Here is a 12,951-nt window from a genome sequence, read left to right as displayed (position 1 = left end):
CATAAATTGGATGACCAATGGGAAGCTGAACCCTACACCGTCTTACCATCAAACTTCGACAACACTAAAGTGTGCCTTATCAGTAAGGATGGAGGAGAAACCTCATCAGCAGTATCGAGGGATCATCTGAAACTGTGCCCTGACCAACTAAAGGACAGAATGGAAGAACAAAACAACCTTCAGCCCATAGAGGAAGAAAAAAAGGTCAGCACTGTACTTGGAGAATTCCCTGCAAATTGGACTAGAGCAAATAATGCCATACTGGTGCCAGTTTTGACCTTTCCCCAACTGGTAGTGCAAGAAGTTACTCATGACCACCCTGAAAACCAGCATGTACAAGCAGTGGATGCTACACCAGCAGTGGAACAAGAGAATTCTCACCCTGCCAGTGGTGAATTTGTCATGCCCACAGTGTGTAGAAGTGGTCCTAGGAAATCTAGTATTCCTGTGCTACGCAGAAGCACCAGTATTGTAGCCAGTACAGCACACACTACACCAGTAGTTAACACAAGGCATCCAGTAAGTTCCCCAACAACACCAGTGCTATGTAGGTCTGTCCGTAGTACCCAAGGTATTCCACCCTTAAGGTTCCGCAAATAGATAAGTTTTGTAATTGTTAAAATGTAAATATGCAACTGTTGAAGTTTATGTGCCTACAGAGACTCTGCAAGAAACTTTTTGAAGATCTTATTTTGTTTTGATGGACGATTGGACCACAGGACTATGTGTGGTCAGAACTCTACTTGTAAATAGTTCACCATCTTGCTCAGGAATTGCACCATGGACATTGACGCATGGACTAATCATCATTAGGACTATTTTTCAGCTTTGGTTTTTGTAATTTTTCATTTTTTTAAAAATCTTGTTATATCTATAATTGTTTATATGTTTACATGTTTTCCCTTCAGTCCAGGAGTACTGACTTGCACTAGGGGGGAATGTGGCATCCCCAGGAGTATGGTCGCCACAGTGGCATTACCTTCCTCCTAGGGAGTGTGATGTCGTGCTTGGAAGCAATAAAGGATCACTCTGACAGTTAATCACAACACACAACACAGTTCTCATTCCAGCCCAGCAGAGGGAGCTCTGAACCCAAAACTGGGGGAAGAGCTGCTCTCTGAGGTCCAGGAAGGGGAAATTAGGAGTTTGTATGAGGAGGGCAATGTGTGTGGACATGAGGAGAAGAGCTGGGGGATTAAGCAGAGAGTTCAGGCTCATTCCCAGTTATAGCGCATTATATGGAGTCCGGTATCCAAGGCTGTATGGACACTGATGGTCCTGCAACAGAAACCGGAGGAATAGGAAGCTGTAAATGCTCTATTCCACATAAGACTCGGAGGCACAACAGCGACGTGTGAGGCAGAAGAGAAAGGCTACAGCTGTCTGTCATACGAGGGAGTTCTAAAGAGAATAAGCAAGTGGAACTTCAGTGTAACACAGTACTGCAAGTACCTAAAACTAAGCGCTAGGAAGGAGACTACACAACCCATCTGCCTAGAGAGATTCCTAAGTTGCTTCCAGGCTAGCCAGCTCCTGTGCCATCTGTAATCTGGACCCTGGACTGCATTTGCCAAGCAAAGTAAAGGTAAAGAAACTGCACCCTGTTGTGTCCTTGCCTTCTTCCTGCAAACTCTCCAGCACTGCTACATCTCTGTGCCAAACACTACACCCTCTTCCTCAACACCTACCCTCTTCATCTGCTCTGGCATGGCACTACAGCCCTGACTGTAGAGGGCCACCCCATCTTTGCTGCACCCCACCATCTGTCCCAAAGGATCTGTCTGCAGCGTCGGCTTAACACCTTCATTGCCGAACACCACAAGTGGCGTCACAAATCATTCACTCATAAACTTTATTCCATCACTTCATCCCTTTTACATGGGTGACCAGGGCCACGAACCGGTTCACCGCTGCTGTGACATTCCCCTCTGAGAGACCAGCCTGGTACCGAGTACCCAACAGCCCTGGGAGGGCGACCCACATGGCTGTTCTGCCATGCGCTAGTATAGGCTATACTTGCTATGTGTGAATGGTGATGGATGTATGATTCTGGTGACTGACTCATTTGAAACTCCTTCCCTCTGATATTACGCATGGTGATATGGTATTAGTTTAGCAGTCAGCGCCAATCAGAGGCAAGCCTTAAGCCACTGTGCACACCGCACCGCTATGCTAGCGTCCGATATCGTGCTTGCTATCTGGCTTTGTCGTCGAGCAGCAGTGTCCTACGTCGCGCTGCAGTTGCAGCCCTTCTTCGCGTTCGCAGCAGCGATGCCACAAACACGGTAGGTCTAGAGGGACGCAGCTTCTCTGTCTTGGGTCCTGCTCCTGTGACCAGATACCGAGTGTGCATTTACCTGAAGCCTGTGTCACTAACAGGTTCAGCATTTTGTATGCTATCTGAAGCCTGTGTCAATAACAGGTTCAGTGTTTTGTATGTTTTTGTTGCGGCACCTCTGTGTGTGAACAGAGCCTGCTCTGCGCACTTCGGGTGACGTTGAACCCATGTGTATCATACCGCCATATTGCTCCTCTGTCATCACTCAGGTTGTTACACCTACTGCGCGGTGGACCCTGAGCAGCGAACGCACTTTATTATTTATTTTTATTTAGTGTGTTCCACCGTTCCTAACATTATACTAGCGCCAGGGTCTGGCTAGTGATGGCAGAACAGCAGCAACTCTTACAGTGTATTCGGCAGCTTGAGGGCCGGCTGGCCACTCTTGAGGGGGCTCTCTCAGCTGCACAATCCACCGAAGCTGCTGTAAAGGCAATCACAGACGCAGTTTCCCGTATGTCCACGTCCTCCCCCGCGCTGACAGTTACCCGCCTCCCGTTGCCTGATAAATTTTATGGCGATGGCGCCTCCTGTAGGGGTTTCATCAGCCAGTGCTCCATTCAGCTGGAATTACTGGCTGCGCGATTCCCTACGCAACGGGCCAAGGTGTGGTTTATTGTTTCCCTGCTGTCGGGCAAAGCGTTGGTGTGGGCTACGCCACTATGGAAGCGTGGTGACCCAGAAGTCCGGACCGCTGCTCACTTTCTAACAGCTATTAAGCAGGTCTTCCTCGGTCCACAGGTCACGCACGATACCTCTCTTCAGCTTCTTGCTTTGACTCAGGGTGCTCTCTCGGTTAGTTAGTATGCCGTCCGTTTTCGGACACTTGCTTCCGAGTTGGAGTGGTCCGATAAAGCCCTCATCTCTGTGTTTTGGAGAGGTTTGGTGGAGCACATTAAAGATGCTCTTTCCACTAGAGACGTTCCTGCCAGTTTGGAAGAACTGATTGCCATTTCCACCCGCATTGACCTCTGTTTTTTGGAGCGCGGTATGGAGCGTGCTCAATCCAAACGGAAGGTTACTCCGGCTCCCAATTTTTTTGAGCCTCTGGAACTACCCGAGCCAGAGGTTCCACCCCCAGAGCCCATGGAGGTGTCTCGCACCGTTCTCCAGGCGTGTCTGGCACAAGACTCCAGTCGTGGTCTTATTTGTCAACACGCGGTGTCTCAAAACAACAGTGCCCCGCAAAGGCCAAATTCTGTACCGCCGGGTAAGGCCCTTGTTCCTCCCCACCTTCGGCCAAAGGTTCTTGCCTGGGCACACTCATCCTGGAGAGGTGGTCACTGTGGCTATATGCAGACCACAAAACTCCTGGCAGGGTCTTACTGGTGGCCGCACAGGGCTCAGGATGTTAAAAAATATATTCGGGCCTGCGCCTTTTGTGCTCGGAATAGCTTCCTTAAGCGAAGATCGGAGACGCCTGCCACACGGTGGCGTTCCACTGCGTTCCACTGTAACTTCCGCTCCCGCTGTCTCCCACGGGCCCCTTTTCAGACCTGGCGATCTTGCCACCCCTGAGGCCTTCCACATGTCCCGGGCCTCTCTGTCATCTACCGGGACATCAGACTTGCCTGCGGACGAGTCTGAGGCCTTATACCTCTTACGGGCACAAGTAGGTGGATCGTAAGGCTCAGGGAGGGGGTGCCCTAGGAGGGGGGTAATGTTAGGAGTCGGATTTCTGCGTTTACTCAGCAGGGATACAGATCCTCACATTCTGCACTCTCCTCCTATATTTCCACTGCAGAGGAGATTGCCTTGCAGCAAATCTCTCCTGAGGCTAAGTCCTTCTGTCCTCTTACTGGGCATGCTCATGGAACACATGGCTGTTCCGCCATGCGCTAGTATAGGCTATACTTGCTATGTGTGAATGGTGATGGATGTATGATTCTGGTGACTGACTCATTTGAAACCCCTTCCCTCTGATATTACGCATGGTGATAGGGTATTAGTTTAGCAGTCTGCGCCAGTCAGTGGCAAGCCTTAAGCTACTGTGCACACCGCACCGCTATGCTAGCTTCTGACATTGCGCTTGCTATCTGGCTTTGTCGTCGAGCGGCAGTGTCCTACGCTGTGCTGCAGTTGCAGCCCTTCTTGGCGTTCGCAGCAGCGACGCCGCACACATGGTAGGTCTAGAGGGACGCAGCTTCTCTGTCTTGGGTCCTGCTCCTGTGACCAGATACCGTGTGTGACCAGATACCTGATGGCATTGGCATGTCGAGAACCGGGTAACGACCGTGGCAAATGGCCGTTGCTTACCGGGCCCTCGACGTGCCAATTGGCATGGAAGGGGAGATTTTTCGGAGGGTGAGGGCACGGGCGCACCCCCCCCCCCACACACACACACAAACACATTTCAGGGCCCCCTCTTCTCGCTGGCACTTTGTTAGTGGAGAATATCATTCATTTTGCCTAAAACAAAAGTAAAACGCCACATTAAATCGAAAACCACTAACGCAACGTGGAAAAAAAACACGCCATTGTTTTCTGGGTGAAATTCTAGAAGCCGATCAGGGGACCCCGAAAGCGCAAAAAGAACCAGCCCTCCTAAAGTATGATCTGCCTGGATCAGCCTTCTGGGGCCTCAGACCCCACAACTCCCGAGGGGAAGGTGCCAGCAACCCCAAATTTTGCACACACGTTCTTCAGACTGCTACCTAAAATTGGGTACCTCAATGGGGCCCCTGAACACAGACAAATTGGCAATCAGGGGGTCATAGCGTGCTCCCCCCGGCTAAAATCATCATCTGTCTACATGCTATAAAGGGTAAAAAAATTCCAGGGGAGTACTTCACGGCCCCAGGACCTGTTATCAAGCCCAGAGCAGGTCCTAAGCTTTCCAACGCCACCTCGTGCGCCCCGCTAGCATGCCCAGAAGCCGATCAGGGGACCCCGAAAGCGCAAAAAGAACCAGCCCTCATAAAGAATGATCTGCCTGGATCAGCTTTCTGGGGCCTCAGACCCCACAACTCCCGAGGGGATGGTGCCAGCAACCCCAAATTTTGCACACACGTTCTTCAGACTGCTACCTAAAATGGGGTACCTCAATGGGGCCCCTGAACACAGATAAATTGGCAATCAGGGGGTCATAGCGTGCTCCCCCCGGCTAAAATCATCATCTGTCTACATGCTATAAAGGGTAAAAATATTCCAGGGGAGTACTTCACGGCCCCAGGACCTGTTATCAAGCCCAGAGCAGGTCCTAAGCTTTCCAACGCCACCTCGTGCGCCCCGCTAGCATGCCCAGAAGCCGATTAGGGGACCCCGAAAGCTCAAAAAGAACCAGCCCTCCTAAAGAATGATCTGCCTGGATCAGCTTTCTGGGGCCTCAGACCCCACAACTCCCGAGGGGAAGGTGCCAGCAACCCCAAATTTTGCACACACGTTCTTCAGACTGCTACCTAAAAGGGGGCACCTCAATGTGGCCCCTGAACACAGAGGAATTGGCAATCAGGGGGTCATAGCGTGCTCCCACCGGCTAAAATCATCATCTGTCTACATGCTATAAAGGGTAAAAAAATTCCAGGGGAGTACTTCACGGCCCCAGGACCTGTTATCAAGCCCAGAGCAGGTCCTAAGCTTTCCAACGCCACCTCGTGCGCCCCGCTAGCATGCCCAGAAGCCGATCAGGGGACCCCGAAAGCTCAAAAAGAACCAGCCCTCCTAAAGAATGATCTGTCTGGATCAGCTTTCTGGGGCCTCAGACCCCACAACTCCAGAGGGGAAGGTGCCAGCAACCCCAAATTTTGCACACACGTTCTTCAGACTGCTACCTAAAAGGGGCTACCTCAATGGGGCCCCTGAACACAGAGGAATTGGCAATCAGGGGGTCATAGCGTGCTCCCCCCCGGCTAAAATCATCATCTGTCTACATGCTATAAAGGGTAAAAAAATTCCAGGGGAGTACTTCACGGCCCCAGGACCTGTTATCAAGCCCAGAGCAGGTCCTAAGCTTTCCAACGCCACCTCGTGCGCCCCGCTAGCATGCCCAGAAGCCGATCAGGGGACCCCGAAAGCTCAAAAAGAACCAGCCCTCCTAAAGAATGATCTGCCTGGATCAGCTTTCTGGGGCCTCAGACCCCACAACTCCCGAGGGGAAGGTGCCAGCAACCCCAAATTTTGCACACACGCTCTTCAGACTGCTACCTAAAAGGGGCTACCTCAATGGGGCCCCTGAACACAGAGGAATTGGCAATCAGGGGGTCATAGCGTGCTCCCCCCGGCTAAAATCATCATCTGTCTACATGCGCCAGACATTACTCGCTCCCAGGGTGGACTGCTGAGAGTCTCCTCTGCGAAAAAGACACCAAAACTGGGTTGCTGTGACTTGTGGTTCAAGAGAAACAGACCCAGAACCGCAAGCTCCCCCCCACGTTCCATCCAAAGGATAGTATCGAGATCCCGGTAACACACGTGGTATAGCCACGTTTCCTACCCAGACCTCGACTTGCCTGATGGCATTAGCATGTAGAGAACCGGGTAACGACCGAGGCAAATGGCCGTCGCTTACCGGGCCCTCGACGTGCCAATTGGCATGGAAGGGGAGATTTTTCGGAGGGTGAGGGCACGGGCGCACCCCCCCCCCACACACACACACACACATTTCAGGGCCCCCTCTTCTCGCTGGCACTTTGTTAGTGGAGAATATCATTCATTTTGCCTAAAACAAAAGTAAAACGCCACATTAAATCGAAAACCACTAACGCAACGTGGAAAAAAAACACGCCATTGTTTTCTGGGTGAAATTCTCTATTCGATTGACATATCGCACGCCAGGGGGAAAATGTTTCGCACCCCCCGCTCCCTGTCAAAATGGCCGACGTTTTCATCTTTTTGCTGGGTAGCTCCGTAGCCTAAGCGCACAGTGACGAGCCACTTTGGGGGATGAAAACCGAGGGAATTCCCCAGATTTCAAGACCCGTTTCGCCCGGCTGCGACTTGCGGTTCCGGAGAACCTAGGCCCTGGCTCTGAGGACCACCACTCCCGTGCCGTAAGCGCCAGACATTAGTCGCTCCCAGGGTGGACAGCCGAGAGTCTCCTCTACAAAAAACGTAACCAATGATATGAACCGTTTTCACAGGAAGTAAGATTATTAAAAGTCATACAACTTAGTTTTTATGCATATCTTTCAGTTGTAACATCATTCCTTTTTCCTTCTAAGCACTAAAGAAACAAGTACATCGCAGATGAGGAGATGGAATATGAACCCTGTGGTCATGCTGAAGAGACTCCGAAGTTAAAGTTCATTTTTGTTTGCGTTTTAGGTGGGTACTCTAGCAACAGAAAAACAGCTTCCAGAAATATGTGATATTGAGGCTCAGCTCTATTGAGTTCAATGGAGCTGAGCATCATGACTTCACTTAACGCCAGTTTGGAAGTGGCAGTTTTTTGCAAGGAGGCAGCTGTTCTTCTAATACTATAGTTCACCTTTAATTGAGTCTATTCTAACTTTTTTTTTTCTCTTTTGCAGGTGAAATTTAGTCTTTTAAATAATGTGCATGTTGCTGCTCTGCAATGTTTTTGTTTATTAAACTAATGGTTTTTATTCTAGTGTATTGTTAAAGCGTAACTAAACTTTTTATATATATATATATTCAGGGGGGGGTCTTCAAACTTGTGGCCCATCCACACATGCATATTGTTATCAAGTGTTTTGTGTGATTTCTGCAAATGTGGAATGCACACAAAATCCGTGTGTATCCTGCAATAAGTGTGCAGAAGGAGGTAAGTAATTAACCCTTGATGCCCCATCCACCTGTAACATCTGTGCTGGTATATCAGATAAGATGTTACAGGGTTAAAACACAGAAGTGACAGATCTGTCACTTCTCTGTGTGCAAAATTCACAGTAAATATGCAGGTGACTACATTGCATATTTACTGCAACGTGTACCAGTTTTATGTGCAAGAACCATCCATACGCATGTGTGGCTCAGCCCTTGGAATCCCCTGTTTCTTTCCAATGTGTGTGTGTAATATATATATATATATATATATATATATAGAAACAGGGGATTCCAAGGGCTGATCCACACATGCGTATGGATGGTTCTTGCACGTAAAACTGGTACACGTTGCAGTAAATATGCAATGTAGTCACCTGCATATTTACTGTGAATTTCGCACACAGAGAAGTGACAGATCTGTCACAGTAAATATATATATATAAAAATTTGTACGCTTTTAAGGCCTAGGGCTATCAGCAATGATGAAAAAAACCTGTCAATTGCTCTGGCATCATGGCCAAAGTGAGGACTATGCACAGGGATCTGAGCTGATAAATTTAAGGCCCATCCCTTGACAATGTCACTGGATTAATTGCCTGAGTAAATGCACTCTTATTTGAATTATATTTTTAACAGTTTGAGCTTTCGTTTTAATTCAATAAAATATTATTTAAGCTGGCTATGTTGTAGTTGTGTGTGGGCTATAGAAGACTTGTTTAATGGTATTAGGGTTTGTAAAGCCATCTTTGTACTCATGGCCTTCAGGTACTCTGTACTTTTATAGCACCTCTCACTCCCTACTAGTCATTAAGTACTTTAGCTTGCTTGTAGCTGTATTCACATAGCTGTGAGTTAGTTGCCTGAAAGACAAGGCATGAGCCCTAGTGCATGCACTGTCTGATTATCCAGGACCATTCTACTTTCATCTCCTTTTTCTGGCCTGTGACAGAAAAACACATATGAGAATAACCTCATCAGATACAATGGGTACAATTGCATTCTGTAACCTCTGGTCACACGGACACCTCATCATTATTCATTGTGCAAGTGTCAAGCTCCTAAAATTCACAGTAGAAAAAGTCCACAGGGTATGCTGACATGTACATATTCATATCACCACTATACTATAGAAAAGGGAACAAAACCAAAGCAAACGTCATGTTATTTAGAGAAACAAACATAAAACTATATTTGGTCTTATTCCTGTGCTTTACAGCAATGGCATAGCTTCCTTTCTCCATCTTCATTATTGCCAATTTGTGAAACCGTATCCAAACTGGGGAGAGAAAAAAATTTGATCAATATTGCACAGTGCAACATTATACATAGTGACAGTCTGGTATGGCACCTCGGCAACATTGTCACCCACAAAATATTATACATTATATACTGTAATCAAAGATGCTTTTAGGCCATGTGCACACGATGCATTTTTCCCGCAGAACCGCACAGTGATTTACAGTAGCATGTAAATCTATGGAAAAAAAAAAATCTGTGCAGACGCTGCAGAAAGTGGGTGTGCGGTTTTCAAACAACTGCATGTGACTTCTTTTGTGCGGTTTTCTATCTCCCCATTCTCAAAAACCGCAGGGGGAAAACCGCACTGAAAAACCGCATCAAAACTGCACTAAAAAAGGAAGAAATCCGCAGGAAAAATGCAGCTCATTTGACCTGCGGATTTCGTGAATTCTGCGCAGAAAAATCCGCAGGAGGATTTTCCCCGTGTGCACATAGCCTTAGGCTGCGAGTCAGGTCACAATAGTAGCAGATAGGAAAGGAGATAACAAGTTAAGGGCTGTAGAAAACTTTGCTATGTGGAGTTTGCTCATTTTATTTTATAAAAATGTAATGTCTACCCCTCCGCATAGCAATGTTTTCTACACACCAACTCTTATCTCCTTTGTTATATGGGAGGTTCTGAGATGTCTGTGCCTGCAATCAGAAGGGTTGAATGTAGACAACCTGGCTGTGGAGATGTGCAAGTTTTTTTTCCAACTGATTTTATTTTATTTTTTCTTCACTACCTCCCCTACCACCTCCCACCCCAGTCAGTGAACAACTTTAATGGATCCTGTACTGATAGGCTGTGTACCTTCAGAGCAAAATACTTGTTTTCTGCCCAAGATTGCTGATCTAGAAGTTGCTCAGTGTTCATTGTCACTTTTTTTTTTTAAATCAAAGGGCTGGCTTTACACACCTGAATGACACCGCTGCTCAATGAGGCTTCTTGCAGGACCTTCAATGATGTTGGAGATCAAATGATCTCTGATGCTGTTGAAGGTCCTGAAGTACTGCAGGATGCCTCGGTCAGCATTCGGGTGAGCGTTTAACCCTTTTATCATATACCGGAGTGCTATTTGGTGAAGTGTCATGCATCGTGGTGTAGTACAAACCTCTTCACAGTGCTAATGCAGTGCAGACAAAAGACTGGAACTGTTCCCCAGCCAGTGTGCTAATGAAATACTGGCGATAGCATGTACTCAGCCAAACAAAACAACACTGCATGATCTGAGTGACTGAGGGAATATCATTTAGTGTCCGGTGTGTGGTCGTGCACAATTGGAACGATAGTCGCTCATCACCGACTACTGAGCGACAGTTGCTTAATAGTTGTGTGTAAAGTCACATTGACAATCGAGGTGCTAGATGGGCGTAATAGCCTGATAAATCATCCCGCGTAAAAGTAATTTAACAGGACTCCGTACCTTGGGTTTCAACTGGTATGCTTCATCCTGATGTTCCAGGGCATCGTTTATCAGTTTTAACATTCTGTACCGACGCCAACCTCTGACCTACAGAGAGAGTAATGTGGTTAAGAGGATGGAGAACAAATGGGAACGTGGATGAATATGTGAGCAGAACATTACCTGTATGGTAAACACCTCCACCTCCCTGGAACGCTTCACTTTTTCACCATTACATCAGAAATAGCTGAAACCGAATATGAAATGCTATTAAATATTGCATGTGACACCACAGCCTCATGTTCTTTTATGATTCAACCCACCTCTTTTTTGGGAAACATGGACCAATGATTCTTCATAATTGTAGTGTGCAAAATCCTAGAAAAAATAAAGACATCTTAGGCTGTGTGCACACGCTGCGGATTTTGCTGCGGTTCCGCAGCGGTTTTGGCCGCTGCGGACACGCAGCAGTTTTTGCTGCGGTGTACAGTACCATGATTCCCTATGGGAATCAAAAACCGCAGTGCAGACGGTGCGGAATTTTCCTCGCGGATTATCTGCGGTTTTCAATCCGCAGAAAGAATTGACATGTCAATTCTTTCTGCGGATTCTCCTGCGGTTTGCCATCTCCTCCATTGAGGAGATGAAAAACCGCAGGGCAAAACCGCAGAGCAATCCGCAGGTAAAACCGCAGGTCTTTTGACCTGCGGTTTCACCTGCGGATTTTACAAAATCCGCGCGGATGAATCCGCACATAATCCGCAGCATGTGCACATAGTTAAGGACAAGGAATCTGGGTCAATTCGAATTGTACTTCAGAGCATGTGCCATTTTGAAGCCTCTCTGTAAAAAATGCTATAAATTATAGGAAGCATGCTCATCAACACATGTACTATTTGCCAGTGCGCTTTTCCTACTATGCCATTCATTTAGGACTTCTGGTAATTTGTAGGTGAAAAAATTGTCAAAGTCCTAAATTAATGGGATTCATCATAGGGAGCTAAGCGATTATATCTCCGTGGCTGATGCACACAGAATCTAGATCTTTAACAGGGTGAGTACAGAGTCTCCCACAAATTTTAAGACCCTCACTGCCCTGCAGTGACTTGAATTCCAGAGAAATTTGCCCAAAACGGACCACCCTTATCCACTTTCCAATGCATATCTATGAGAAAAAAAATGCCCAAAATCTGGGGTCACTGCTCTGCCTTCATAAGCCCTGGACACTAGCGCTTTTAGGGGAAGAAAGCCCAGGCACTGCACTTCAAATAGACACCAAAACCGGGTTGCTGATTTATGTACTTACAGTTTGTCTCTCAGCCATCTTTCCTCGTAGGCAGTTTGAAAGCAAGTAAAGACATGCCCCATATTCAAATCCTCACCTCAACTTCCTCCTCATCATGATTGGCTGTGCTGTCACTACTCAAGTTTAAGAACACACCCCTTAAAGAAATAGAAAAATAAATATTGAGTTAAACAATAAAAGGATTCGAACCCTAGTCACTGCAAGAAAAAGGCAGCTCCACGTCTTCTTGTGCCACCTAGGTACAAGAGGAAGTGTAACCACCTAATCAAAGTGGTATCTCCGTTCCATTTAAATTACTATATCGAGATCCGGGTAACAGCCGCATACACGCCCCGTTCGTTAACCAGGCCTTGACCATCCAATTTGCATTGAACCTTGGGTGCCGGAGGTCTTGGTCTCATTTCTCTGGAACCACAATTTGCAGCCACATGCTTTTGGTGTCTATTTGAAGGGCACACCTTGGGATTTCTTCCCGTAAAAGGGCTAGCATCAGCATCTGGTAAAGCCAGAGGGGCCATTGGGGTGTGGTTTGAAAGCTAATTACCAGACTGATGTGAGGGAACATTTATTGGGGCTGTGTGCTGCTCTGTTGGGCATTTGTTCCCCCTCAAGCTTGCACCACCAGGATCCTTTTCATCAATGGACAGCCATGCACTGACCCCTGAATTCAAATTCCCTGGGCAGCAGGGGGACAAGTTATGACTCTGTTTGAAGGAGGCATCCTGGAGAATATTCCTGCCAAGTTTGGTTGGCCTGGTACCTTCTGCTTGGTAGTTGTGGGGTTTCAGAACCTCAAAACCGACCCAAGGCCTCAAAATGTCTTTTCAAATCTGCTGTCCAAATCAGATATTGGGCCCCTGGTGCGACTTCTGTAAAATCCAGAGGGGCCACTGGGGTGT

The 12,951-nt window shown here is 47.4% G+C and overlaps 1 long non-coding RNA gene across 1 annotated transcript; it reads right to left on the bottom strand.

Annotated features, from left to right (window-relative positions):
- Nucleotides 1-8,436: 8,436 nt before the first annotated feature.
- On the bottom strand, nt 8,437-11,621 carry LOC141072824 (uncharacterized). Its single transcript, XR_012226872.1, has 4 exons — nt 11,070-11,621; nt 10,930-10,993; nt 10,768-10,854; nt 8,437-9,338 (listed from the first exon to the last, which is right to left on the bottom strand). It is a non-coding gene; the product is annotated as an uncharacterized lncRNA (long non-coding RNA).
- Between the last annotated feature and the right edge of the window lie 1,330 nt (nt 11,622-12,951).

The sequence above is a fragment of the Dendrobates tinctorius genome, unplaced genomic scaffold (assembly GCF_039654945.1).
Source record: "Dendrobates tinctorius isolate UK_male_01 unplaced genomic scaffold, ASM3965494v1 ptg000287l, whole genome shotgun sequence".
Lineage (NCBI taxonomy): Eukaryota > Metazoa > Chordata > Amphibia > Anura > Dendrobatidae > Dendrobates > Dendrobates tinctorius.
This window is presented reverse-complemented; position numbering and strand designations above follow the sequence as displayed.